At 44.0% G+C, this 28000-nt stretch overlaps 1 protein-coding gene across 4 annotated transcripts in view; it reads right to left on the bottom strand.

Annotated features, from left to right (window-relative positions):
- The window catches only part of GNB1L (G protein subunit beta 1 like), a 71862-nt gene extending 44100 nt beyond the window's left edge, over positions 1-27762 (bottom strand). Inside the window, exons 1-2 of one of the 4 annotated variants that reach the window (XM_061602544.1) lie at positions 27665-27762; positions 27018-27082 (exon numbers count right to left, since the gene is read on the bottom strand). The gene's annotated coding sequence lies outside the window, so the exon portion shown is untranslated. The remainder of the gene's footprint in view (positions 1-27017; positions 27083-27664) is intronic. The other 3 variants (XM_061602543.1, XM_061602546.1, XM_061602545.1) reach the window with 3 other exon arrangements.
- Between the last annotated feature and the right edge of the window lie 238 nt (positions 27763-28000).

The raw sequence follows: 28000 nt of genomic DNA, 5'->3' as shown, positions 1-28000 counted from the left end.
GGCAGCTGGCAAAACTCATCCTGGTCCCGTGAGCTTTTAATGGGATTTAATTGCTTTTTGTGGTTTTGACTTCTCCCTCTGAAATTAGTTTCTGTCTTCTCAACTGGTGTCATGCTTGGTTTTATTTGTTGCATTTAGTGGTTCCTTTTTAAAAGATCCTCCGTGGCGCAGAGTGGTAAGCGGCGGTAACGCAGCCGAAGCTCTGCTCACAGCCCGAGTTTGATTCCAACAGAAGGAGGAAGTCGAATCTCCGGTAGAAGGGGTCGAGGTTCACTCAGCCTTCCATCCATCCGTGGTCGGTAAAATGAGTACCCGGCATATGCTGGGGGGTAAAGAAAGGCCAGGGATGGAACTGGAAATCCCACCCCATATATACAGTCTGCCTTGTAAACGTCGCAAGACGTCACCCTAAGAGTTGGAAACCACTTGCACTATAAGTGCGGGGACACCTTTACCTTTTTTTTAAAAAACAAAAAATTGCTTTTATATTTTACTGTTAGCCTCTCAACATTTTAGCACTGGATAGAATTTTCTATCAATCCTCTGTGGTTTATTATTTTAAATTATACATTTTAATTAATAAATATCCAGATACACAGATACATTTTAATTAATAAATATCCAGCTAAATAGATGTTGATGTGTGGGGGTTTTTTTGTCTGTTGCCGTTTCTAACTTGTTTTTAAAATGTTTTAAATTACTTCTTTTCACTGTTTTATTGATACTTTTAATGTCTTTTGCAACCACTTAGAGGTTTTCTACAATCAAGTGGTATATACATTTTAATAAATAATTTAAAAATATTATTTGACGTGTAACAGTCGCTTGTTACTTAATAGTATATAATTTTATAAATAAACAGAATACTTGTGCCAACAGGCCTGTGTGTGTGTGTATGTGTGTAAACAAATAAAATGTCTCCAAGCAACTTACATTTAAAAAAACATAAGCATAAATACATTATGCAATAGGAAAAAATCATATCAAATATTAACAGTTTTATACAACAAGCAGCACCTAGTTGATTTATTTATTATTAAATTTATATCCCGCCCTTCCTGCCAAAAGAGCACAGGGTGGCAAACAATAAGCAATAAAACAATGAAAATCATCTTTAAAACATCTTGAAATGATGCCTCACTCACTCCTGCAGGAATCAAAACAAGCACATCTAATCCCTCAACTGAGAACCATGTGGAGAGGTGCTAACAGACGCCAACAGGAGAATGCCCAGTCTCCTTGGAAAAATTAAAAGAATGCAAACGTGTACAATGTTAAGTGGGAAAAGCATTGCGTGTGGATCTGACCCTGGACGTACAAGGCTTAGAAGTGCATTGGGTCTGCACACTTGATTAATCTTGGCAATCTAGCAGAAAATTGATAAGCCAAGGACCACCAAAAAGATTATTTTCGAGAGGCTTTCCTGTTCAGCCACGCAGAGTCATCTGTCAACTAGAGCAGTCAGCCCAGCCCCCTTAATTAGGGGTGCAGGAACATCAGGCACAAAGGCTCCTGTATCCAACAGCAAGATCGAGCTAAGAACGTCCTTAGCACAGGTTTAATTAAGCACCTTCCAGTCATTTTAGCAGACTTTTCCTGAAATAATCTTGTAGGCTTTTTAAAAAATAATAATAAAAACGGGGGTAATGACAGAATAAGTAGCATATCAAGTTGTTACAATATCTGAAATTAATTGGGCCCAAGCTGCAATTAAGGACTCTGTAATTTTCAGCAATTTAAAGCTACACATCATTTGCAAACTAATTAATCCTAGACAAATATTTTTCCCATGACAAACTTTTTTTTTATGATTACTCGATTCATTCCCTTCTAATTACTCTTTAATTAATCTAGCCGTAATATAACATTACCGTGTTTTTTGGCACCCAACCAGCAGAAGACGGTAAGCTGATTGCAATGCAGTTGCGCAACGCCACAACTCACAGAATGCCACTTTCAACGCCCCATTTATTTATTTGTCTGTTCTGTTGCTTTCCTTTCCCACCCACGGGGCATAAGAACATGATACATGATAGACACCTCCTAGCAATCTCTCCCTCTAAAAAAGGTGAAGCATGTCGTAAGAAAAAAAAAACTTGAACAATGGATTCTGTACCAAAATTATAACTCTTTTAAGTGGAAGTCTGCCACTTACAAAAACTGTACATATGCAACCCATGGAGCAAAAAATTCCCTCCGATATAAACACAGGCTGCGCGCATCTGCACTATTTAAAGCAGTATCATACCACTTCAGTCATGGCTTCCCACTCCCCACCCAATGAATCCTGGGAACTGTAGTTAGTTAAAGGTGCTGAGAGTCGTTAGGAGACCCCTCTTCCCCTCACAGAGCTACAGTTGCCAGAGTTCCCTAGGAAGGGGGGGTTACTGTTAAACTACTCTGAGAATTGTGGCTCTGTCAGGGGGAGGTCTCCTAACAATTCTCAGCACTGTGATGATTGTACTCAAGCAAAATGAAAACTCCAGCAAAATTAAAACGCTATCACACGTCTTAACGTATGGGATACCAGGCCACTGAAAGGTAATGTTCATTTAAAAAAAAGATTTACAAACTGGATCAGGTACGTCTTGGTCATCACTTTCCCAGTGCATGTTTTAAAGTCACAAGTAGGAAAGATTTTTTATATGAAGGACCAGACATATTCTTGAAAAGTGCACAGTTGGACTTGCATTTGACATGGGACTCCAAGATCTCTGGAGTCAAGTCCAAGCACAGTGTGCAAGTTCTTCTCACGCCTCATTGTAATTATGGCTCTTTGTAATTATGGCTCAGGACCCCAATATCTTCTGGAACTCCTCTCCCATTATGAACCTACCCGGACCCTTAGATCTTCTTCTGAGGCTCTTCTCTAGGTTCCCCCTCTGAGGAAGGTTTGGAGGGTGGTGACAAGGGAGAGGGCCTTTTCGGTTGTGGTTCCCCATCTTTAAAAAAAAATCCTGTCTTGCTATGTTTACTAAACACATCTTGCTTCTGAAGCAATCCAGAACAGACTAATGAAAACAGCAGACAGAGGGGAGATGTGTGAAGGTATGTGGAAGAACACTAGATATGAGGAAATGAAGGTTAAACAAAATTACAAGAAGCGTCCCATTTTTCCTCTGCAAAAAGGTTGGCGGGTTAAGATCCCAGTTTTAAGCTAGCCATGGTTAGCATTAGTTTCAGTGCAGCTATAACACCGTACCGTGGTTAATTTTGAAAAGGGATGGGAAACATATGCACTAGAAGGCGACGGAGGGAGCCCGTTAAGCCACGGGTGCTCCAAGGCTTCTTACCCATAGTTAAGACACTGGGAAATGTTGCATTAGGTACAAAAAGTCACTGTGAAAGTAAAAGTGGTTCCATCACCTGAATTCCAAACCATCCTGCGGTACCTGAACTTGAACCTCCAGTCTTTGAATGGTTCTGACTGGCCCCCTTACTGTGCTGCATTGTTGAGCTGACAGGAACTAAAGTGTCAATCTTTCATCAGATAATCAGATCATGTCATGTTCCAACCAAATTTATTAAGGACTTTTACCAGCACTATTCGCTCAAACCAGAAAATCTAGATTAAAGTATGACCAAGTTTACCGCACAATGAGACTGTTATAAATGTTTAAACAAGAGTGAAAATGCCCCCACTGTTGCAACATATTAATAATTGAAATCCACGTCTCTAATATCCAACACAATTATATTTCTCTGCAGCAAACAGGGTCAATATTGGTTAGAGGCTGGGAGCTGGCATCTGTTAATAGGGTCATCCTTGGAGAGTTGCTTGGTTTATACATCTCATTTATCTTCTCAGAAGGAAATCCGACTGAGTTCAATGGGGCTTGTTCCTTCGTAAGTAGGTACAGGATTGTGGCCTAAATCAATAAGCCATGAAAATGTTTACATTCCTGCTACGAACAGGGAAGCTGTAGGTATAGAATAGAATAGTAGAGTTGGAAGGGGCCCATAAGGCCATCAAGTCCAACCCCCTGCGCAAGCAGGAATCCAAATATAGAATCACAGAATAGTAGAGTTGGAAGGGGCCTATAAGGCCATCAAGTCCAACTCCCTTATCTTATCTTATTAAGATGGTGGGACAAAGGCGTTACGAGAGTGTTTCAGAAATAACTTATCCAAGGAAACATGGATAGCAAGGATGGGGAACCTGTGATCCTCCATGCTGTGGTACTCCAACTCCCATCAGCCCCAGCTAGCTTGGCCAATGGTCACGGATGATGGGAGTTGTAGGCCGCTAACATCAGGAGGGCCAGAAGTACCCTCAGCCCTGACGTATAGGAATGTGAAATAAAATTAGAACATTCCTGGAATTGAAAAGCCAAGCACCCAGATTGACGAATGCTTTTAAATGTTCTGTCAATGCTTTTAAATATTCTGTTAATGCTTTTCTTATTAATTGCATTGCTACACAACTCTGTTGTTTGCTGCCCTGGGCTCCTTTGGAAGGAAGGGTGGGAAAGAAAATTAATTAATTAAGTTTTGCAAAAGTTTGCTTTTATACTTCTCTCTGTATTTTGATCATATTTTTTCTTCTACTTAGTATTTGGATCTGTTCCCCCACCACCACCTTTAAACTGTGATACCTGCTTTCACAGTGAATGCACATAAGAACATAAGAAGGACTTGCTGGATCAGGCCAGTGGCCCATCTAGGCCAGCATCCAGTTCTCACAGTGGCCAACCAGATGCCTATGGGAAGCCCACAGGCAGAATCCGAGCACAAGATCACTCTTCCCTGTTGTGGTTCCCAGCAATCAATATTCAGAGACATACTGCCTCCGGCTGTGCAGAACATACCCATAGTGGCTGGCAGCCACTGCTGGCTTTATCTTCGATGAATCTGTCGAATCCTTTTTTTAAAGCCATCCAAGTTAGTAGCCGTCACTGTTTCCTGCGGGAGTGAACTCCATCGCTTAGCCATGCGCTCTGTGGAGAAGCCCTTCCTTTTGTCTGCCCTGAATCTTTACATTTTTCCTGTCTCTGTGCAAACTATCTTTGCTCGTGATCAGCAGCCAACCGTTACTAGCCAAAATGCCAAGGGAAGGGCGAAAAATTCTAAAGCAACTTGGCATGTTCAAAGAGCAAAGGTGGAAGGGGGGGAGAGGGAAGAATTAGGATTGTGTGTGCGTGTGGGAGAGAGAAAAGCTGTGTAATCCGCAAACTGCCGTAGTTGCCACCAAGACAAGCCATTGATACTTGGCTGACTCCATTCCAAGTACTCCAAATCAGTTTCTCCATCTGTAATTCAAACTTTAAAAGAAAAAAAAAACTATGACAATTTACAGAAAGGGGATTAATTTAGCCATTTTTGAATCAAAGCCTTATTTCATAGCTTCACCCCAAATCCTGTATATTGCTAGGATCCCTTTCTCCCCCTTTGAAGACTTAATGAATGATTGAAGCGTCTACTTTCTGAGAAACAGATAACACAAGCCTAGTAATCCGACTCTAAGCTACTGGATAAAGGCAGTTTGTTTCTTCTTCGCCCATCTGTCAACACCTCTTCCGTAATTAGTCCTAATTATTACAAAGGGCTAGCCTCTTGTCCACATTATTAAATCAGAAATAGTATCATAGCCAGCTATCTTTCAACGCTGCCCAGATCAGCGGCCTTCGATTTCATGGCATCTTCTATCAGTATCCGCCTTTGGAAGGACCAAGGCAGTAATTTTAGCAGCGGCTTCAAAAGATGGCAGATCCCACGGTGGAATTCCAGAGATGCATTCACATACGCACCCACAGCCTGCGAAAGGAGAGCGAAGCAACACAAATTGACCTTTGCATTGTGCTCTGCCTAGAAACACGCACACTCTTACTTCATTCTGTATATGAAAATTTTTTGCATATAAAATTTTTTTGTGGGCTTCAAGCCTTTCCATCAGAATAACCAGCAGCAAGGAAGCTATGGCCGAAGCCAACTGAAACCGAGAATTTAGCCTTTTTTTATGATGCTGCATTTATAAAACAACCAGAGTCCTGTTCCCCCTCTCCCCAATGTGCAACATACAAACACACACACAAACACACCACTTTCTATGTAGAACCTTTGAGTGCATAGGTACAAAGGTGGCTTTGTAGTTCTTACTTCTTAGAGCTTTTGTCTCAAATATTTCACCCTCTCATGTAAATGCGACATTCGTGTGCTGAAAGAGATGATCAGACAACTGATTAGCTGGCAAAGATGCTGAATACTATTATTTATTTATTTGTAATGGTTGAGAAGAAATTCTGCTGCGGTTATTGGTTAATATATGCTGAATCAAACTACTTTCATGCAGGACTTGGCCTACTCAGACTACCTGGGGTTTTTCGCAAAACGTTTAATGTCGTGTGATGACCACAAGTATAGAAAGAGTTAGATGTACTTTGGCCTGTTTAAATCAATAGGCTTAAGCATGCCTAACTGTGTGCAAGACTGTTGCCAGTGTTTTAACTGTAAAAATGGAGTAAATTACAACTCCATGACAAATACTGGTAAATACATCAGTATTAGTCCATCGCTGGCTGCATTCAGGTGTAACAATAAAGTATCATAACGCAAATGAGTCTTGGGTTCATGCGCTGACTCCTCACTATGAGCAGCGGAGGAGGAGATTGGAAGCTTTCACTGCCATTTCTGATTAACCTAAACTTTAGTGTTATGCTTGTACCCAAAATTATGATTAATCTTAACTATTGTTTTATTGAAACAAGCCAGCATTGTAAACCAAAGTTTGAAGTTGGCTTGTTCTAATAAGTCATAATGAAGGCTGACTATAGTTTGTCACACTAAACTACAGATAGTTGAAAACAGAAGCAAAAGCTTCCAATCTCCTCGCAGTTGTGCCAGAGAAGGAGAGGGGAGGGCAGAGTGCATGAGCTCAAGGTTCATTCGTGTAACAATACCACCTTTACTATACTAGCAAAGTGCACAGGTAAACAGCTAGATATGAAAACAACCCTCTAAAATGAATAATCCTTACAAATGTTTCCTTTTAACACAGCCAGGCTAATCAATAATGCTGAAACAGAAAAAGCCCAGGCTATGTTTATGAACAGATTGCATTTATATCCCAACCGCCCTCCAAGGAACTTAGGGTTGTATATATATATGCCACCCTATTTTACCTTCACAACCACCCTGTGAGGTAGGATAGGCTAAGTGTGTATGTGTCCCAAGGCCACCCAGTGAGCTTCATGGTTGAGTGTGGATCTGAACCATAGCTTCCCAGGTCCAATGCTCTCAGCCTTCCCCAATTTGATGCCCTCCAGATGTTGTTGGACTTCAGTTCCCATCAGCCCCAGCCAGCATGGGCAATTATGATGGGAGCTGTAATCATACAACATCTAGAGGGCACCAGGTTGAGGAATACTGCTCTATACCCTGCTGGTTCTCAAAATCATCCTCCGGCAACATCTGGAGGGCCATGGGTTCCCCACCCGTCCTATAGATTTCTTCTATAGGGCCTGTACCTTTGAGAGAGAGAGAGAAAAAAAAATGACAGGTATAGGGGAATTAAACTCTAGCTATGTTTGATTATATATGATTTGGCAACGTGACTCCTTTTTAAAAGTAAATTGGATATTTTCTACATTAGCTGTAATCTATACATTTAATTGCTTTTGTAGAAACCACCATTATATATATAAAAAAGTCTTTGCAAAACGTGGCTGCTTCCCGTGGGCTAAACTTTTTAGGTATTTTGCTGGTTCTGCTGCATTTGCAATCCCCCGGAGGGCCCTGATATGGAATGTGCCTGTGTGATCTTATTACACCTACTGGAACCCCAAGTCGTAGCTGTTACTCCTAGGTGCGTGTCGAGGCTTTTGGATTTTGTTACAGCTTTCGGTACAACAGAAGAAAGATGCAACATTCTAATTCATTAAGACACGGTACCCGAAACGTTTCAACAGCAGCCACACAATGTCAAGCTGATTATCTGCAGACTCCTTTGCATATTCAGCAACAATCACACTACTCTCTGATTGAGAGAATGTTTCCTGAACAGTGCTACAAAAGATAATGGGGAGGGGGGGGGCAAGGCTGAAAGCTTCAGCTGTGGGGCGGTATACAAGAGTAATAAATAAATAAATAAAATAAATAAAGGCATCAAAACTGAGCAACGAGATCAGTCAGATGACACATCAAATTATATAATAATAATAATAATAATAAATTTTATTTCTGAGTCGCCTATCTGGCCGAATCAACGGCCACTCTAGGCGATGTACAATTTCACCAATCAATTATTATTCTTTATTAGACTTGTTAGTCGCTTGTTACCCAAAGGTCTCCAAGTGACTTACAACGAAGGATGGGATCCGTTGGCTGGTGCCAGTTTGGAAACATTCAATCGACTAACAGGCTGGTATAGATTTGAGCTTGTTCTGTCCACAAGCCGGTGCTTTTACCGATCCGTTTTTTTCCCCTTGGAAAAGATATTGATAATAAAATTGATATTTTGAAAGGAAATACTGGTTTTTGAAAGGAAATGTCAATAAAGAAAATGTCAATAAACGAAAGGAAATATTAACAAAACTATTGATATTAATATTTTAGACACAGACTTTTTTTGGGGAAAAAATCCATTTCTAAAAACAGCTGGAGAAAATCACTACATAAAAATCTGATCTGCAACAATAGCGAAGAAGTGAATTCATGGGAAATTCAGCACCAAATCCAAATTGGGTGGGATTCTAGCACATGCCTACTTACAACACATTAAAAACATATATATAGATATAGATATAGATATAGATATATCCGACCGTAAAAGGAGAACAGCCCTCCCCCGTGACAGTTACAGGAAGCTTTGGCACCCTGATAACAAAACAGGAGCATCTCAGTCTATCAAATGCCTGGGGGAAAAGGTAAGTCGTTACCTGGTGCCAAAAAGATGTCAGCAAAGGTGCCAGGTGGACCTCGTTGAGGAGCACATTGCACAGCCAGGGAGCCACAACAGAAAAGTCCTTTGTCACTATCCTCTGAGCCTCCCCCAGAGGGGGGATCTGGGGAAGGGCCTCAGAAGAAAATCTAAGGGTTCCAGTAGGTTGTTATTGGGAGAGGCGTTCATATTGGGAAGCTACTGGGGTCCTGAGCTGTAAATAGGTCAAAACCAGCACTTTGAATTGGGCTCAGACGCATACAGGCAGCCAGTATAGTTGCAACAGAATCAGTGTTGTTAAGTGTTTTGTTCACCTCAAACCTGTCAACAATTGGGCGGCCGCATTCTGCGCTAACTGAAACCTCCGAACCGTTTTCAAAGGCAGACGTACATAAAGTGCATGGGAATAGTAATGATCAGCAAGGGAGATTTTCTCTAAAATATTCACAGTTGGCTCAGATCAAGCCTTTAGGCTTAGAGCGGCAATGCGGTGGCATGTAACTACACAGCACTCCGAAAGGGTCCCAACAGGAGGAGCCACATAGTGTGACTTGTTAGTGTCTTGAATACCCAATTCGTAAAGAGAAGTCTAGCAAGCACTGTTTTGTTTTATCCTAAGAGGAAAAGAAAAGAAAAGAGTCGTGCAGACCCAGCATTGAGGACCCTGCAGGATCGGAGACAGAGACATGGTCTAAGCAGTGGTCATTAGTAGGGATAGAAGTATCTGTCAATTTCAGTTCTCTCAGTTTCCCATTTTTCCAACGTTAAATTCAGTCCTCTACATTTCTACAGCAATCTGCGTATTATTTTTTAAAAACTCATGAAAATTCTCCACCATTTTTGTGCAAATTTCTCCAAATAAACACATTTTTGTCGGCAGTTTTGACAAAGGTACACATTTTTGCGAACCATTTCTCATCATTTCATGCCTTTTGCATGTTATTTTCACTCATGTATTCATTTTTATCCACACTTTCCCGTAATATATGCATTTGTTTAGTTGGCGAAGTGCCCACCCTAGTTCAAAGACAGGCTTGTGGCTGGCGATCAGTCAGGCAAGTCAAGCCTGGGGTTGGCTATTCAGGGAGATGGGTTGATCACACTGAGAAACCAAGTGGCTATATACACCTTCTTGGTTCCTCAAGTCACTTTGTTTGGTTGGCCCGAAAAGCTGCACGACAGTTTCTGGCCTTTCTAGAAGTGGCGCTGCAGATGAAGCCAACAACCCAAAAACCACCATAGTGTCGAACCAACATCCCTCCATGCGGCAACCCAGAATTGCTGCCTAGGCAGCCTTAAAGCCCCACACCAACCACCACACGACAACGGCAGAGCTAGAGACAAACAACATATCGATGCCAGTGCCAGCTCAACCGAAAAGAAACGTTACTTAATAGAAAGCGACACTCAAGCAACATGGCGCAATAACTTGCCATGCAGCTGACTGGTAAAGATGTAAACATTTGATCCTCCGATCTTGGGCAAGAGGAAGCATTATTAAATTCATAACGATAAGATTAAAAGTTTCCACAGCACTTTTGCCATCTGCAGTGAAGGAAGTTGCCTAAGTAACCTTCCCAACAGCAGCGTATGGAACGGTAGATATAGTTTTGATGTACAAAGCCCTTTACAGCTCGGGACCAGGATACCTGAAAGACCATCTTATCCCTTATATACCCAGTCGATCACTGTGCTCTGCAGGTGAGGGCCTCCTGCAGATACCATCTTATCAGGAGGTCCGTTCTGCACAACATAGGAAATGGACCTTTAGTATGGCGGCACCTCCCCTGTGGAATTTCCTCCCCTTAAATATTAGACAGGCGCCATCTCTGTTATCTTTTCAGCGCCTATTGAAGACCTTCCTCTTTCAACAAGCCTTTTAAGTTGAGACCTTATCCCAGTCTGTGTCTGTGTTGGAAATGCTTTTAAAGATGTTTTTAAACCTTTTTTTTAAAAAAAAATAACAATGTTTTTAACCTTTTTTTCTTAAGATGTCTTGAAAGCTTTTTTAAAAAAATGTTTTTAAACATGTTTTGTTTTAATGTATTTTAAAACCTGTTTTTATGATGTTTTAAAGTGTTTTTAGTGCTTTTGTTTGCTGCCCTGGGCTCCTGCTAGGAGGAAGGTCGGGATATAAATTAAATAATAAATAAATAAATATCTCCATTACACAAGTGGTGAAATGCTTTGTTCCTATTTGTCAGGGACAGACTGGCTATATATAGATATAATGCAGATTCACACACGCACGTACACACCCCTATCAGTGACAAATCCCTGCTCCTATTTTGTCAGTTGCTGATGTCTTTTTAAAATGCACACAATCTGCATAAGAGATGCAAAATGGAGAAGTCCCGGAGTGCTGCCGGGGGGGGGGGAGGTGGGTCTGCTCAGAGCAAGTCAACATTTCTAGTTCATCTGTACTATTATTTCCAGAAAAAAAACTTACCAAAAAATAAACCCAAAGGATTCTCAGGTAAGAACTGTTAAATAACTATCATAACAATGCTTTTTTCCTGACTGTATGCTTCATTATGGAGTACCAGCATGCGGTTTTTTTAAAAAGAGCTCAGGTGGGGACCCTCTTTGATCTGGCGGGCCAGATCATCCTCTCCCCCCACCCCGTGGACCAACTTTGAGAATTGGGCGGGACAACCCACCTGTCAATCATCTGGCACCACAACGGAATAGGATTAGAGCAGGTTTTAACCCCCATCAGCTGATGAACTGGGAAGGGATGAATCCGGCTTTGTGCAGGGTTGAGCCCTGCAGGGGACTCCCCCCCACACACAAACTGAGCAGGATCAGAAAACCCTTTCCATCAGGGGTTTAGCCTCAATTGTTGAGGATCAATTTTAATATAGTGAATTTCCGCAGCTTTTTTTTGAAAATGGAACTTTAAAAAAAAATGGCCTCTAAAATATAAGTTTTAAGAATGATACTTTATCACCAAATATATTATTTCCTTCAAAAATCAATATTTTCAAATGAAATGTTGATATTTCCTTTAAAATATTGGTTTTTTTTTCCGAGTGAAAAAAAACATGGATCAGTAAAAGCAATGGCTAGTGGATAAAGAACAAACTGGAATCAATGTGAGCCCATTGTTAGATTCAATGTCAGAATCAAGGTCGACAGAATAATTTCGAACCGGCACCGGCCAACGGATCCCATCCCTACCATCAGGTGGTGGGGAGGTTCAGTCCTGATTCCTGCGTGCTTCAGGTACTAGCACTTCATTTTTTACAAACAACAAAAACAATGATTATAACCATTTAAATCCTTCTCCCCCCTCCATCCCCAGCAACAAAAATCATAATAAAACCGCAGGATGATATTGCACAGAGCAATATAGCTTAGTACAAATAAAATGTACAGCATTAACACGCTGTTGTAAACCTGGTGTGAGGAGACTATCCAGTTTCACAAATGTTCTGCCCAACACATCTCTTTGTCTGCCCTTGTCCCAGAAGAGCCTGAGAAATGCCTTCATCACTCCTGTTGAGGATCTCTGCTGTCTAACATAAACCACAAACCTGTTCCATGCTGCATAATAGTCCATCACGGACATTTTTTTCTTTGCCAAATCTCAGTTGAATGTCAGTTTCTCAGCCACTGCAATATCCCAGAGGCATCAGGGTTTACAAAAACTAGACCAGTGCTTCCCAATTCCCCCCCACCCCAATGGGCTACTAGAATATTGCCGAGGGTCTTGGCAGACCATTTAATGATTTTTCTGCCTGCTGAAGCAAAGGCAATGTGCTGTGCTAAATGCTGTAAGGTTTTTATTTGCTTCTTTGACTTCTCGTACATTGTATTTTGTCGTATACTGTATCATATACAACAAAATGCAATATATAAGAAATCAAAGAAGCACTAAAAATACAATTAAAAATAAAAAAATTATTTCATGCGATGCACATGCCATCCCTCGTCTTTGACCACAAATCCACAAGCATAACATGGACCACCTGAATGAAGCTCACGGGCCACTGGCGGTCCATGAACATTTTGGAAACCTCTGACCTCGATGTCTTCCAACAGCACGAGGCTGCTGGGTGAGTATTTTTTTTACTTGTCTCCCACCTGCCATGGCACAATCCAGACCACACCTCGTTCTGCTAGGTGTGGAGAGTCAGGCCACAAGCCCATGGCTGCTCACTGTCATGCTCTTCTGCCAGGGATGGAAACCTGCTGCCCTCTGGGAAAAGGGCTATAGCTCAGTGGTTAGAGCACCTGCTTTGCATGCAAAAAGTCCCAGGTTTAAACCCCAGCGTCTTTGGGTAGGGCTTGGAATATACCCAGACTGGAACCCTGGGGAGCCGCTGCCAGTCAGGGCAAACAATACTGAGCTAGATGGGCCATAGGTCCGATTCAGTATACGGCAGCTCCCTATGTTCCTATATTCTAGATATCATTGGACTATGACTCCCATCATCCCCGAGCCATTGGCAATGCTGGCTGGGGCTGATGGGGGTAGGAATTCAACAAGATCCAGAGGGCCACAGGTTTCCCACCCCTGCCTTAGTGGCATCTAGCCCTTCCCTGGCCCACAGCTGGGAGAGGAGCCTACAAACTCATACAGTTCAAGCGCTGCCTTGCAGCTGAACCCACACACGGGTGTCAAGGCTACGTGCCTAGCCGTTCATCCCTACAGGGCGAATCCTAATTAACTTATCAACTAATTTTAATAATTGCTAATTGCAGTGAATTTAAAGAGCTGATGTAAGAGAAAGCCAAAAAGATGTCTTTATTTTATTTTTAAAAGGCAAACCAATCCATTTTCACCCACATCCACCCCTCTAATAAAACTTAACTTTTCAAAGGTGAACCAAAGCAACATGGGTTCGTACAAGCCTACCCACGGCAACTTGTAATCTCATTAAATCTCTACATTTTCTTTTTTTACAATCAGCTACTGGGAAATAAGCAGCAGCAGGTTAACATGTCAGAAGATAAGTTTCTGTTGCGCTGCAGCCAACTCAGAAGGGACAGCAAGGGGGGAGGCATGAGTTTCAGGCGCCTCCGCAGCCAGAAGAAGCAGAGTTGGGGATTGTTGTGTCTGAGCAGGATCGTGCGGGAGGGGGGCATCCTGCTCTCCAGCCAGTTCCCACGAGTAACGCCCTTTCCGAGGAGCCAAGCGCACCGCCCCCAGTTGATGCAGAGGACTTGTGGGGGGAAGCTTCAGAGACAGTGCCAGCTCCTCCTTTACCAAGCAGTTCGCAGGAGGATTCCAGTGTGGCACCGCCCCCTGACCTCAAGCCCGTTGCTCGGGAGCAGGTGTCTTCAGATGAGCCGTTGGATGCGTGTCCCCTGTCTCCTCGTTCCCGTTGCCGCGAGAAACGGACAGGGCAAAGACAGGAATTGCGAAGGAGTCAGAGATTACATCTGAAAACATTTCCTATATAAGCCTGCCGCTCCCAGTGGGGGGTCGTTGAGTCAACTTCCTTCACATGCTGCAGAGCATGTCTAGAGTATAGTTAGGGACTCTAGTGAGTTAGCGTAGGGTTTCCTATGAAGCGCAATGCCTTTGATGTATCCATTACTCTAATAAAACAAGATTTACTTGCACACACACTCCAGCCTCATTCTTTCGGCTCTGGACGGGACAGTTTCAAGGCGAGAAATGCAGTCACTCATATGAGCGTACCCAACCTTTACGAATGCGAATGTTTCCAACAATTTTGGGGGGGAAGGATGGAGTTCTTCCAATGAAGTGTGCTCGCAAATGGGGGGGAGGGGGGGAACTGGCCATAAAAAGCTTTTCTGACATGAATGGAAGAGGAAATAACCAAGTCCTTGAATTGTTAGAGTGAGAAAAGAGGCTTCTCCAATGTCAACGAAAACAAAACACAGACACACAAAATAAAAAGACAAATCGGTCCAAAGTAGCCCACTTTTTCCACAATGCCCCTTGCGACATTTTGCAGTTTTAGGTCAGATCCATGAAATCACCTCCAAGCGCAAGAATCGAACAAAGGAGGTGTCAAAAATGAGAAACCAAGGGAGAAGATAATCAGAAGGATGAATGAAAGTCTTCTGAGATACATACTGTCCATTCCACCAGCCATTTCCTTTTAAGCTGGGAAGAACAGCTAACCCTGCATGTTCTTTATACATGCCAAATTCTCTCTCTCTCCTCTCTCCCTCTCTCAGGATTATTTCATTCATGTAAAATAAAATGACTTGTTATCCTGGGAAGCATGTTGGATGGTCACGAGAAAGGAAAATGCACCCAAGAGAGTCAACTTGGATTTGCAGAGAATGCTTTCATCCTGCCCAAACGTTTCTTCGATGGAAACAAAAAAGGAAAAGCTTGCTAGGACCCAAGAGATTTAGAACCTGGAACGCTTGGCCCTTTGTGGCGAGGAGCATGCAGAAGGTTCCAGGTCCAATCACTCTCCAGTTAAAAAAAAAGGATCAGGTAGAGAAGGGATACAGCTCAGCACCAAAGCACCTGCTTTGCATGCAAAAGGTCCCCGGTTCAATCACCGTCATCGGCATCTACAGGCAGGGCTGCGAAACAAGTCTGTCTGAAATCCTGGAGAGCCACTGCCAGTCAGTGAAGACAATACTAAGCTAGGTGGACCAATGGCCTACAAAGGGCACTTCCTAGGTTCTGGTAATGAGAAAGACCTCTGCCTGAAGCCCTGAAGGGCTGCTATCCATTTGGGGTCAACGATACTGCGCTAGATCAGGGGTGGGGAACATTTTTCAGCTCAAGGGCCATGTTCCCTTCTAGTCAACCTTCTGAGGGCCATGTTCCAGTGGTGAGCAGGGCCAGAAACAAAAGAGGGTGGGGCAACAAATGCAGTAGCATAGTGGTAAATTCAGACGTGGCTAGATGGACAGTCTGACCTGGGATATGGCAGCTTCCTATGTCCTTATGTATTCAAAGGCTGAGTGCCAGCATTCTATTCGGCACTATCTGGGTTCACACTAGGACAAATTAGGCCCTGGACTTCACTCCAGTAGACTAAGCCCAACTACTCCAGCTTGACTGGCTTGTGCAGCAGGCCTTAGATGTGTAACAGAGTCACCCTTTATTAGGAGCAAAATAACAAGCTCCTCTACAAACTTCAGAGAGACTAGCCGTAGGATAGCATGGCAGAGTGCGCATAAACAGCCACGCCCTGTCACACCACTGCAATTAAGAAACAATTAATTCCACCTCCACCCGTTAGGGAACAGCATCAAAAACCAAGATAAATCTTATGCTCGGGATGGTGGTGGGGGAAAATAAGGTTTCAAACGCACATCTCGAAAGCATCAACATTTGCATTCAGCCCCAAATTTCCATTCTGGGGTTTCAAATCTCGTCGGCTTCATTCAGTTCTGCAGACGGGACTGATGGTTGGGTGTTGACTGTTGCTTTATTGATCCGTTACACATTTTACCTTGCTGACTGGAGTTGTTTCTCCACGGATATCTATTTCTGTTTTCTAGCAGCCTCATAACTATAACCCCGAGTTGCTTCCGTCTTGGTTTCAGTCCATTGTTTTTTAACTTGCAGTAGTTGTACTTCTTGATGGTATCTTAATTAAACATATTTCAAACAACCAAAGAGGGTGCAGAAATACATCTGCCTAATGTTGTCTGGAAGACATTCGAGATGGTGAAGATTTGTTCTAACCCGAATTTTTATTTATTTATTTATTAGATTTATATCCCACCCTTTCTCCCAGTAGGAGCCTAGGGTGGCAGAGCCAGAGACTGGATCCCTGTTCATCACACCTCTTGACTCATAAAAATAAATTACTTCAAGTATCTGAAAGGATGATCTTGAGAAATATGCATGTGATAAGCCTTTGGCTTAAGCTCTTCAGGCAGAACAACATGTCTTCCCAAACCTGCATTTGCTGAGATAATGCACATGTGAAGGTGGGGCATTTGTCGGTGAGAACTGGCGGGGGAGTGATGCTTAAGCCGTTCCCTACCACCTGAGCCTCGTCTGCACACACGCTCCAGCTTCAAACACAGTCTTCGGCTGGGCATACTTCTGGTCTCCAAGCCGCTGTGGGAAAGAATGAGTTAAAACTGACTCCGGCAGAGGGGAGGATCTGCAAGGGAGATTTGGCATGCGTGGTGGGAAAGGGCCAAATCTCCTCCTCCTGCCTAATTAATCTTCCTTGCAGATGGATGCCCCGGCCTAATATTAGGCAGGGTGAGGTGGCCACCTTAGGCAGCTGAGTTCTGGCACATGAAAGGGCAGCAAATCTACTACTACTCTTGTGCTGGTGGGATTTTCTGCCTCAGATGCCCCAGCCTGGGTACTTCCGAGCTTGGGGAGGGGGTGACATTTGCTGTTCTGCCTGAGACAGCAGGCCGGCCCTGTGTGTGCCTCATATCATGTCCTTGATTCATATGCTTAACCCACCCTACCACCAAGGAGCTTAAGGTGACATACAGGTTACCAACGATAGCGGATGCCCATTGGGGCCGATAGGGCAGAAGACAGGGAGACCCACAGTAAGTGGCAAGAGCCAATGGCAAGCAGGACCACTCCCTGATTGGTTGCAAGTAGGAAGGCATGCAGGTGGAGGCTGGCTGACAACAGAGTGAGGATGGTGGGGCACTGCCCCACCCGCCCTTATGGGCCAGCCTTCACTGCATGAGCTAAAGCTACTCAATTACTTCACAGTAGCGACAAAAGTTGTTCCAATTATTTTTCATTTTACAAGCCTTTCTAGGCATCTAAGCTCAGCCAGCTTATGCTTGCCCTCCCAGTTCTATGGCCGTGTTCCTAATTTATGGGGGGAAATGGAAATGGACTGCCTTCGATCCCGACTTATGGCGCCCCTCTGAATAGGGTTTTCATGGTAAGCGGTATTTACCATTGCCTTCCTCTGAGGCTAAGAGGCAGTGACTGGCCTAAGGTCTCCCAGTGAGTTTCATGGCTGCGTGGGGATTTGAACCCTGCTCTTCCAGGTCGTAGTCCAACACTCTAACCACTACGCCACACTTGAATGTCCGATTAAGTTAACAGGGATTCCTAAGAAACACCCTCAGCCATGGTTTCTCAAATGTTGTCCCAGGAAGCTCCTGAAGTTAAAAGTTCGGGGGTGGGAGAGGAAGGTGACACTCTCAAACTTCCCCAAGGGTAATTAGCAGCATAAGAAGGATAAATCATGCCGTTGGCAACACCCTCACCCAGGTGTGAGAACTGGCAGACGTGGGCCCAAAGTGAAACAAAGAACCCCTATAAATTTAATAGAAGGCGATGATCCCAGGACAAACCATCACAACACAAGAAACCGGGGTGATTCATTATACCAAGGAGACACTCATTAACCAGTCAATAAAGGCAAACACTCAAAAAGCAATTAGGAAAGGTCTCTTGTTTCATCCAACATCCATTTCAAACTGTGGTTTAGTAATTGTGGGCTTCTGCAGACCAGGAGCCCACCTTCATCCCCAACCTTTAACATGGGATCCACTTCTAGTATTTTACCGTAGATGTCCCATTGCTCTCTCTCATCCTCTCCTAAATCAATTAAGAAAGAAAACGATTGAGGTTCCACTGGTGTGACAAACCTTAAGTCCATACCCTTCAGGCCAGGGTATGGTCTGAAGGCACATGAGGCCAACACCTTGCTGAAGCTAAGCAGGTCTGGGTCTGGTCTATGGTTGGATGGGAGACCTTCTAAGGACCACATGTATGCTGCCTTGGATCCCATGAAGAAAGGCAGGATATAAATGTTAATTAATTACATAAATAAAATTAACCCCATCAACATGCAACCATATTGTGGCTTGTGACCCACCAGTTGGAGATCAATTAGACCAAGGATGCGGGATTTGTGGTCCTCCAGATGTTGATGGCCTGAAACTCCCCTCATCCCTGACCACGCTGGCTGGAGCTGATAATGGAGAGCCACCGGCTGTGTACCGCTGGTCTAGTCCCTTCCAGTTTCACAGACTCAAGGAACCACTCTGCACGTTCCACATGTGGCACATGTTCATCAACCCAATGCAATGTCCATCTACAGCAGGGTTGGGGAGCCCTTGGCTCTCCAGATGTTGCTGAACTACAATTCTGATCATCCCTGGAAATTGGCAGTGCTTGCTGCGGCTGATGGGAGTTGTAGTTCAGCAATATCTGGAGGGTCAAAGATCCCCAAACCCTGATCTACAGGCTACAACTAGCACTTCCATATAGACACACATTCAGAGAGAGAGAGAGAGAGAGAGAGAGAGAGAGAGAAGGGGAACCTTTGGCCCTCCAGATATTGTTTGAGTAGCATCATTCCTGACCATCGACTATGCTGGCTTGAGCTGATGGACCATGAAGGCCGGCAACATCTGGAGAGCTACAGGTTTTTCGTCTCTGATACAGAAAGACATGATGCAAGTCTCTGTATACCAATGGGTCAAGGAAATGAAATACTACTGGAGTAAGAAAAAATAATGAAAACCCTAACCTGGCTGTGCAGTTTGGGATGAGCATTCCAGCTCAATTTCTGGGAAGATTACATTTTTTAAAAAAAAGAGTTTCTCCACCCTCTCTCATGGGAACCATAAAGCAGATTTATGACCCAGGTTGTGTTTGGTGTTTTCTCCTGGGGAGAAGGGGGGGAAAGGAATAGGAGAATAATGGACCAAGCTCATTTATTTTTACAACCAGGATTTTCTTTCTAGCCTTCAGCTGAATGCTGTGGCCATTCTTTCTACCTTCAGCCTTGTAGAACAGACTTATTTCACTGGGGAAACAGCTCTGGCTTACCTAACTTTTAAAGGCGGGATCTTTCTCTTGAAGTATCTAAAGAGACGTGACAGGGAGGAGGCTCAACCCTGCTAGGAAACTCTAGCCTAGGGACAGGGAACCTGTGACCAGCAGAGGCCGGTGTCCAGGCATAAGGCAAGAGGCAAACAATATGTGGAGCCAGAGCCAATCGAAAGGCAGACCCAACTAATTCTAGCTTTGTTCCCATCCTCCTACCTGCTGGGTTCTACAAGGGCAAACACCAAGACTATGGAGGAGGAAGTGGGCAGCCAATGCCACACTCTAGACTGGTAGTAAGTAAAAAGACAGGGCAGGTGAGGGCTGGCTGAGGGCAAGCCAAGGCTGGTGGGTGCCCTAACTGATCAACGTCCACTGACTGTAACCCTCTAGATCAGCTTTTCCCAACCATTGGGTCCCCAGATGTTGTTGGACGACAACTCCCATCAGCCCCAGCCAGCATGGCCAATGGACAGGAATTATGGGAACTGTAGTCCAGCAACATCTGGGGACCCAAAGTTTGAGAAAGGCTGCTCTAGATGTTGTTAAGACTACAACTCCCATCAACCCCCAGCCACCATGGCCAACGGTCAGGGATGATGGGGGTTGTAGTTCAACAACATCTTGAAGGCATCCCATTGGCTACTCCTGGGCTATATAACCGGAGAACATGTTTACATTCCAGTGGGAATGACCTACTGATGAACCAGACAAATTTTAGTCCAAGGTCTTGGCAAGTCTAATGGTTCCGGGCTGCTCTTATTCAAGAACAGGAGACCCTGATGCCGTATCATAAAAGTGCTTTGAACGTCCCCTTCGGTCTCAAAAGCAACTTGGCTTTGTGGCAAAGAGGAATGTCGTCGTTCAAGAAGCACCTGCCCAGGGCACCTTTAGGTATGCGGAACGAGTTGTGCTGTCGTTTCGATCTCAGCCTACGTGTTTTCATACAACATGGATGTCTGGAAAGGTGCCAGCAAGGGCTGGGAAATCCGACCTTCTTGTGGAAGGAGATGGGGGGGGCAATGGACAGCCCCTAGACACCATCCACCCAAAGACCATGATGCCGCCGGGCTGGAAATCATCACGTCCAGTCCTCATGAGCCTAAGGGTCGTAGTTCTGAACCTAAGAAGCTACCTTAAACCAGGTCAAATCTTTGCTGTATCTCGCCCAGTCAGGGGGCCCTCCAAACTCCTCTGTCTGGTCCTTGGGACTCCCCACAGGCCACACACCTCCTGGCTCATGTGGCTCTCGTGTTGGAAAAGGCTCCTCACCCCCAATGCAGCCCAATAGTGTACTCTGAGCAACGTCATCTCTCCACGGTTTCAGGCAACGATCTTTTCCAGCATCCTACCAGAGATTTGGGTCCGATCCACACCATGCACGCAAAGAGCACCAGTGTGGTGCAGGGGTTAGAGTGTCGGACTGGGACTTATGAGGCCAGGGTTCAAATTCGCACTCTGCCATGAAGCTCACTGGGCGACCTTGGGGCAGTCATTGTCTCTCAGCTGACCCAGCCTCACAGGGTTGTTGTGAGGATAAAATCAGTAGGGGGAGAACCATGTTTGTACGCCACCCTGCACTCCTTGGAGGAAAGGTGGGATATAAATGTAATTAATAAATAAAGCAAACCCTGAGAACTGTAGTTTGTTAAGGTGCTAGAAATTGTAGCTCAGTGAAGGGCAAATTACAGCTCCTAAGATTCTTTGGGTAAGGCATGTACTTTAAACAAATGGGGTGGATGTGACCTCTTTTACCCGGGGAATTTTCTGGGACATTTTCATACAAAGTATGCACCAGGGCTGTGGAGTCGGTACGTCAAACTTTCAAGTCCGGCTCCTCTATTTTTCTACTGTCCGACTCCGACTCCTTCATAAATGGCAAATGTATATTGGTTTATGTTAAAATATTAATATTAAAATATTAATTTTATTTTGAAGCCCAAGTCGGTACATTTCTACCAACTCCGACTCAAAATTGCTTCCGACTCCGACTCCACCCAAAATTGCTTCCGACTCCGACTCCACGACTCTGACTTCACTGCCCTGGTATGCACTTTTCCACTGAGGTATGAGCTTCCCCATAAGAGATATGGGGGAGCAATGGATGCCCCAACCTGCCTTACCTTGAAGAGTGTTTCCCAACTGCCTTTGTCGCATCAATACTAACAGGGTCGCTGTAAGTGGATTAACACCAAGATGTGCCAAAGCACAGCCACCGATTGAGCAGCCACGATGTACAAGCCTTTAGAACCCACTTAGTCCATTTTTTAAAATAAAGTTCCTCACGCAAAACTTGCCCTCAGGCCTCAGCAAAAGCAACAGCCAAACCGTGTTTTCATAGATTCATTTTATTCCAGTTTTTGGGGAGATCACTTTAACCGCCCCACAGGACTCATAATTTTGAAACGGCTCAACAGATAAACAATGGGTTTTGAGCCTGTGTTAATTCACTTGGCTCGTGCTGCCAACCTCATTCTTTTTGTACGTCAGCATTTTAATATAAAAAGAGCAGTAAATCCATCCATCTGGGTTTGTTGGATTAAAGTCACATTCCCTCCCTATCAGATCCCATTAAAGTTGGATTAGATTCAGCATTTATGCAAATTTCCACTCAATGGTGTAATTTTTTAAAAGAGAGAGGGAGAAAGGGGAAAAGTTTACGTCTTTGCTTTTTCAGTGCTCAAAAGGTCTCCAGCAAGGACAAAACACATCTATCCCTCTTGGAGAAGGGAATCCTGAGAATTAGATTTGTTTTGGTGCCTTTTTTCTTGGCAAAAGCCAAGTTGTTACAGCTGATTGGTTCACAGTTTTTAGGTTTCCAGTGGAACGGAACTGCGTGTTTTTATGGATAAGCTTATGGAACATCTGCACCCCGACAAACAAAATATATAAGAACACACAATACAAATCTGTAATTCATGGTTTATACAGAAAGAACAGGAAAATGTCTGGCTAGGAATGGGAACAGCATGTGAATCATAGAATAGTGGAAGGGGCCTACAAGGCCATCCTGTCAGGAGTGAGGGGCAATGATTAAAGTCTATGAAGCAAATGAAAATGTTACGGCAACCGAATAATAGTGTTACGTTAAGAGAAAAGCAAATAACCTTAAATGTTGTGCAAGCATGTGTGAAGTACAGTAACGTTTTAGAGGAAGAGTGTCTGCCTTGCATGCCTAAAGTCCCAGGCTCAACCCCCAGCACAGGGCTTGGAGAGGCTCCTGTCTCAAATGCTGGAGAGCCGCTACCATTCAGCGTAGACAATCCTGATCAAAGCTCTGATTTGGTGTAAGGTAGCTTCTTATTAGGAGAAGGGCCGTCGCTCTGTGGCAGAGCATCTGCCTTAGGTTCAAGGTCCCAGGTTCAATCCCCGGCATCTCCAGGTAGGGATGGGAGAGATCCTGGTTTGAAATCCTGGAGAGCTGCTGCCGGCCAGCGTAGACAATACTGAGCTAGATGAACTAATGGCCTGATAAGATAGCTCCTGATGTTCCTGGATTCTAAACAGATCTAGGCTGCATTCCAATACATGTCTACTCAGAAGTAAGCTCCACTAGATTCAATGGGACTTATTCCCAGGTAAGTGTACGTTAGACTGCAGCCCTAGTGTCTGTATGGTCAATACCCTCATTCACCTACTTTATCGGCATGAACAAGCTATGCTGTTTTAATGACTTAACCGCACACATTTAAAAAATACAGTAAAAAAGATTGTCAAAAGCTCCTAAGACAACTGTCAAGGTCTGTGAGTTATGACCAGCCTACAAAATCTTGGGCATCAAAGGTGCATACAAAGAAAGGCTACAATGATTACCGCACAATCCTAGGCAAGTTTACTCAGAGGTAAATTCCACCAAGTACAGTTGGGCTCCCACCAGCCTCAGCCAGCATTGCCAATGGTCAGGAAAGATGGGAATTGTGGTCCAACAACATCTGGAGGCACACTGGTTGGGAAAGGCTGATCTAGAGGGCCACAGGTTCCCTGTCCCTGGGGGATAATCTTGCCAATGGGAAGCAGAGGCCAAAGACACAATCTGAACTTTGTTCTCTAAATCATAGATAAATTAGGCTGCGTACACACCATAGATTTAAAGCATATACAGTGCAGTTCACCCCTCACAGAGCTACAATTACCAACACCCTCAACAAACTACAGTTCCCAGGATTCTTTGTGAGCAGCCATGACTAAGGTGGCATAAGAGTACTTTAAATGTATAGTGTGTACCCAGCAATACTCCAGGGCTGATGTCCTTCTAAACCACATTCCTCTCCGAGTGATCATTTGAGCAACTCACCATGAAAATGCATACCGAGAAGTAAGCCAACCCTAGCCTTTCAAGTCCCATTGATTTCCAAAGGAGCGATTTAAGGCCATGTTTAATTCTCCCACTGAAACCAACAGAACTTAAAAGTCCTTATCTTGCCTGGATGGTGCTCTTGCTCGGCAACTCCACCCTTTTCAATAAGGTCTTGCACAACAGGGTAGGTGGGTAGCATTCAACAGTCATCGAGAGAGAGAGGGTGTGCAAAACAGGCGAACTACATCAACAAGTACTACACTTCTTCCTTGTTAAAACTCAGTCCTAAAATAAACACGCAGAAATCACTAGAAGAGCACCATCAAATTCAAACTACACAAAGCTCTAAGGTGTAGGTCACCTACCTGACATTTATTGCTCATTGAAATTAAATATCTGGGAGGTGGTTTGAAGTGTTCTCAGGGTACAAAGATCCCAGCTGGCAGAACAAGTTGCCCTCTGGTGCTCTAATGACGCCAGCTCAAGTCATCTCCAAACAGTGGCATTTATAGCAGTGCAAAGCAGCTGTTTTAACCAGAATTAAAATTGATTTGCAGTTTTTTAACCAGAATTAAAATTGATTTGCAAGGGATATCACCATTTCCTCTGCTTTCAGTGCTGACTTCCTATACTCTCGTACACACACACGAAAAATCATGCATCATCGAAAAACAATGGAAATTATCCATTAGCAGTTGAACCATTCATTATTATCCTGATAGGATCACTAGATTTATTTTCTGGAAAGGCCTCCTCTCCCTCAACTCTCATATGGGAGTGGCCGTTCCACCAACTTGTCTCAATGGGAGATCAAAAGCAGGCCTCATTCCATCACCTCTGCTGAAAGACCAGCTCCATCAGGCACCTCCTACCCCTGAACTGTTTCTATGGTCATTATAGGTACTACTGTTTAAAAATTGGTGCCTGAGTTTGCTTTTTTCCTCTTCCCTCCCTGCCCCTTTCCCCTTGTGTGTTGTGTTTTTAGATTGTAAGTCTGAGGGCTGGGACTGTCTTGTATTAATTGACTATATATAAGCCACTCTTGCCTGAAGAGTGGGGACCAAATACAATAAATATATATATATTTCTGCCATTGAGGGACAGGCAGAAATTCAGCATGTGAAACATATCCTCTCACCATTCATTGCATGTCAGTGAGGAAGGCTATGCCTGTTGGAGTTCTCCCCTGCCTGCAGCTGATAAGGCACAGGGAAAGTGCATGTGGGGGGGGGACAACAAACAACACAGGCTCATTAGATGGGACAAATGCCCCATCTTCACTAGGAAAGACCACACCTATTGGATTCCTGCCTGTCTAGTTGCCATTAGCTTCACCAGAAAAAAAATGCAACACTACATAAGCTTAGCTTTTTATATATAGAGAGAGACAGTTTTGAAAGCAACAAACAGAACTTCACCCGAGCTTGCTCTGGATCCCTATAAGGATTCTGTTAATAACCTAATATATATATATATAAACGTAATTGTGATTAACAAAACAGAGGTTTTTATTGTATTAACAAAACATTTCAGCTTCCGCCTTCATCAGTTGCCAACATACAAATGCTGTTACCAAGGTGGCAGTTATAGAGCTTTGAGGATGGAACGCTCAGAGGGGCTTCATTTGCAGAAGCTAAGTGATGCTGGTCCTGTCCTCCAGGTTCAGGCCATGTGGTGCCAATGTGTCCATACACACACATATATATATATTGTTGTTATGTGCCTTCAAGTCAATTACAACTTATGTCATGTATTTAAAAAAGAAAGTAGCTTTAAATAAAACAGCAGGAAAACAATAAACATGGCCAAAACGTTTTAAAAGTCTGGGAAAATAAGAAGGCCTTTGTCTGCCACTGTAAAAACATGAGAGTTGTAAGCACCAATGCGCAGAATTTTACTCCAGATTGTCTCACCCTTTATATACCCAAGCAGACTCTGCAGGTGAGGGCCTCCTATAGATTCTGTCCTATCAGGAAGTCTGTCTCGCACAATAGAGGAATCAGGCAACAACACTTTGGAATTCCCTCCCCTTAAATATTAGACAGATGCTGTCTCTGTTGTTTTTTCAGAACCTACTGAAGGCTTTCCTCTTCCAATAAGCCTTTTAAGAAGATACCTTATCCCAATCTGCCTCAGAACTGTTTTTAAGATGTTTTGATTGTTTTATCACTTGTTTGCCATGCTGGGCTCCTTTTGGGAGGAAGGGCAAGATTAAAGAAATTTATTATTGTATGATTGTTATTTACTTAAGCGAAGAAATCCTTGTCTCAATATACTGTGTGTGTGTATTTATATACTTAATAAGGAGAGTTGGCATCAGGTGAACCTACAGACAGGGGCCACCACCAAAGAAGTCCTCTCCCCGTCACCCACCTAACCTTCCTAACCTCAGAGAAGGGGGCTGACAATGATAACTTTAGCATGAAAAATGGAAATGGACTGCCTTCAAGTCGATCCCGACTTATGGCAACCCTATGAATAGGATTTTCATGGTAAGCGGTATTCAGAAGTGGTTTACCATTGCCTTCCTCTGAGGCTGAGAGGCAGTGACTGGCCCAAGGTCACTCAGGGAGCTTCACGGCTGTGTGAGGATTCGAACCCTGGTCTCCCAGGTCGTAGTCCAACACGTTAACCACTACGCCACACTAGCTCTCAACTTTAGCATACTGGTAAGTATACATAGAACGTATGTTACACATGGGAAAGCCCCTGCCCCAAATTTCTACAGGAAAAGCAATACCTGTTGAATTTTTATTTGCAGTTGTTTGAACTGTGGTGGCACCATGTCTGTGGAACACCCTCCCCTTGCAGGTATGCCTGGCGCCAACATTGTTATGTCAATGCCGAGTTAAAACATATTTATTTGCCTAGGCACTATTGTAAGCTGACAATTGTTTAGCCTACTCTGTTGTTTTTAGTGGTCCTGTTTGTTTGATGGTGCATTGTAGGATGAATTGTTGATTATGTTAAGCGTTGTCTGGTTGCTTTTTTTTTAATGTGCTGTTCCTTGCCCTGGTATCTGTATCCCCTGTCACCGGGAGGGCAGGGAGACAGCGGCATGCAACCCAAAGAGCACCTTGCCATATAAAGTAAAAGGTCCCAGTTCTACAGGGGAAAGACTATACCTGTTGGATTCCTGCTCCACAGCTGCCAGACACTCAGTTTTGCCAGAAGGAATCCAAAGTGTGCCCTGTTATCAAATAAAGTACAGCTCTACTTACTGCAGGCAAGGTTGAATCTGTGGAATTTTCTGCATCAAGCAGGGAGTTAGAGTACAAGGCCCTCTCCAACCCTATGAGTCTATAACAAGGCAACATTTCTACAGGGAAATGTTATACCTGTTGAATTTCTTCCTGAACTAAAGCTGTTAAAGCCATCACTAAGGAGAGGGGGCACTGGGAAGAGGACCAGCATGCAACCCAAAGCGGGCCTCGAAATATAAGAATTAGGGCCTCAGCTCCACATGAGGCCAGACCTGTTAGATGCCTGCCTGCTCCACTGATGCCAGCTCAGCTCTGCCAGCAAAGAATCCAAAGAGTGTCCCATTATTACAGATGACAAAGCCCGCCCACCCACCGAAGACTACAGGCAAGATTGCACCTGTTGAATTTCAACCTGATCTGCAGCTGTTAAAGCCATAAAGATGGAGGGATGAGGGGCCCAAAGTGCATCTCACTGGATAGAGTAATGACCCCCTCTACAACAGGTCTCCCTCCCCATTAACTGAAGCATAGAGCCCACAAAAATACTCCCCCCAACATCAGTGCCTCACCAAATCCACCCACGACGAGATAACTCGATCGATCGGTGATCTACAAGAGATGTCTGCTCGGCAAGCATAGCACGCAGAACGCAGGACTCGACGTAGATCCTAGAGAGACAGCGAATGAAGCACTCTGTCACGTGACAGGGACTCTGCTAGCTCTCGACCTTTACGGTTCAATCCGTTTTGTCGCGCTCGGGACAGGCAAAGGGAGGGGCGCATGTGCGGGTTTTCTCGGCTGCCAGCGGGGTGGAACGTTGAGGAATGTTGCAAATTTGGGAGTTTTTGGTGGAGGGAGGGCGGTTTTTAATGGAGGCTCTACCAAAGGGGGGGCGTTGCTTAGGG

This window comes from Rhineura floridana, chromosome 19 (genome assembly GCF_030035675.1).
Source record: "Rhineura floridana isolate rRhiFlo1 chromosome 19, rRhiFlo1.hap2, whole genome shotgun sequence".
Classification (NCBI taxonomy): domain Eukaryota; kingdom Metazoa; phylum Chordata; class Lepidosauria; order Squamata; family Rhineuridae; genus Rhineura; species Rhineura floridana.
The sequence above is the reverse complement of the archived record's forward strand: the minus strand, read 5'-3'. Positions and strand labels throughout refer to the sequence as shown.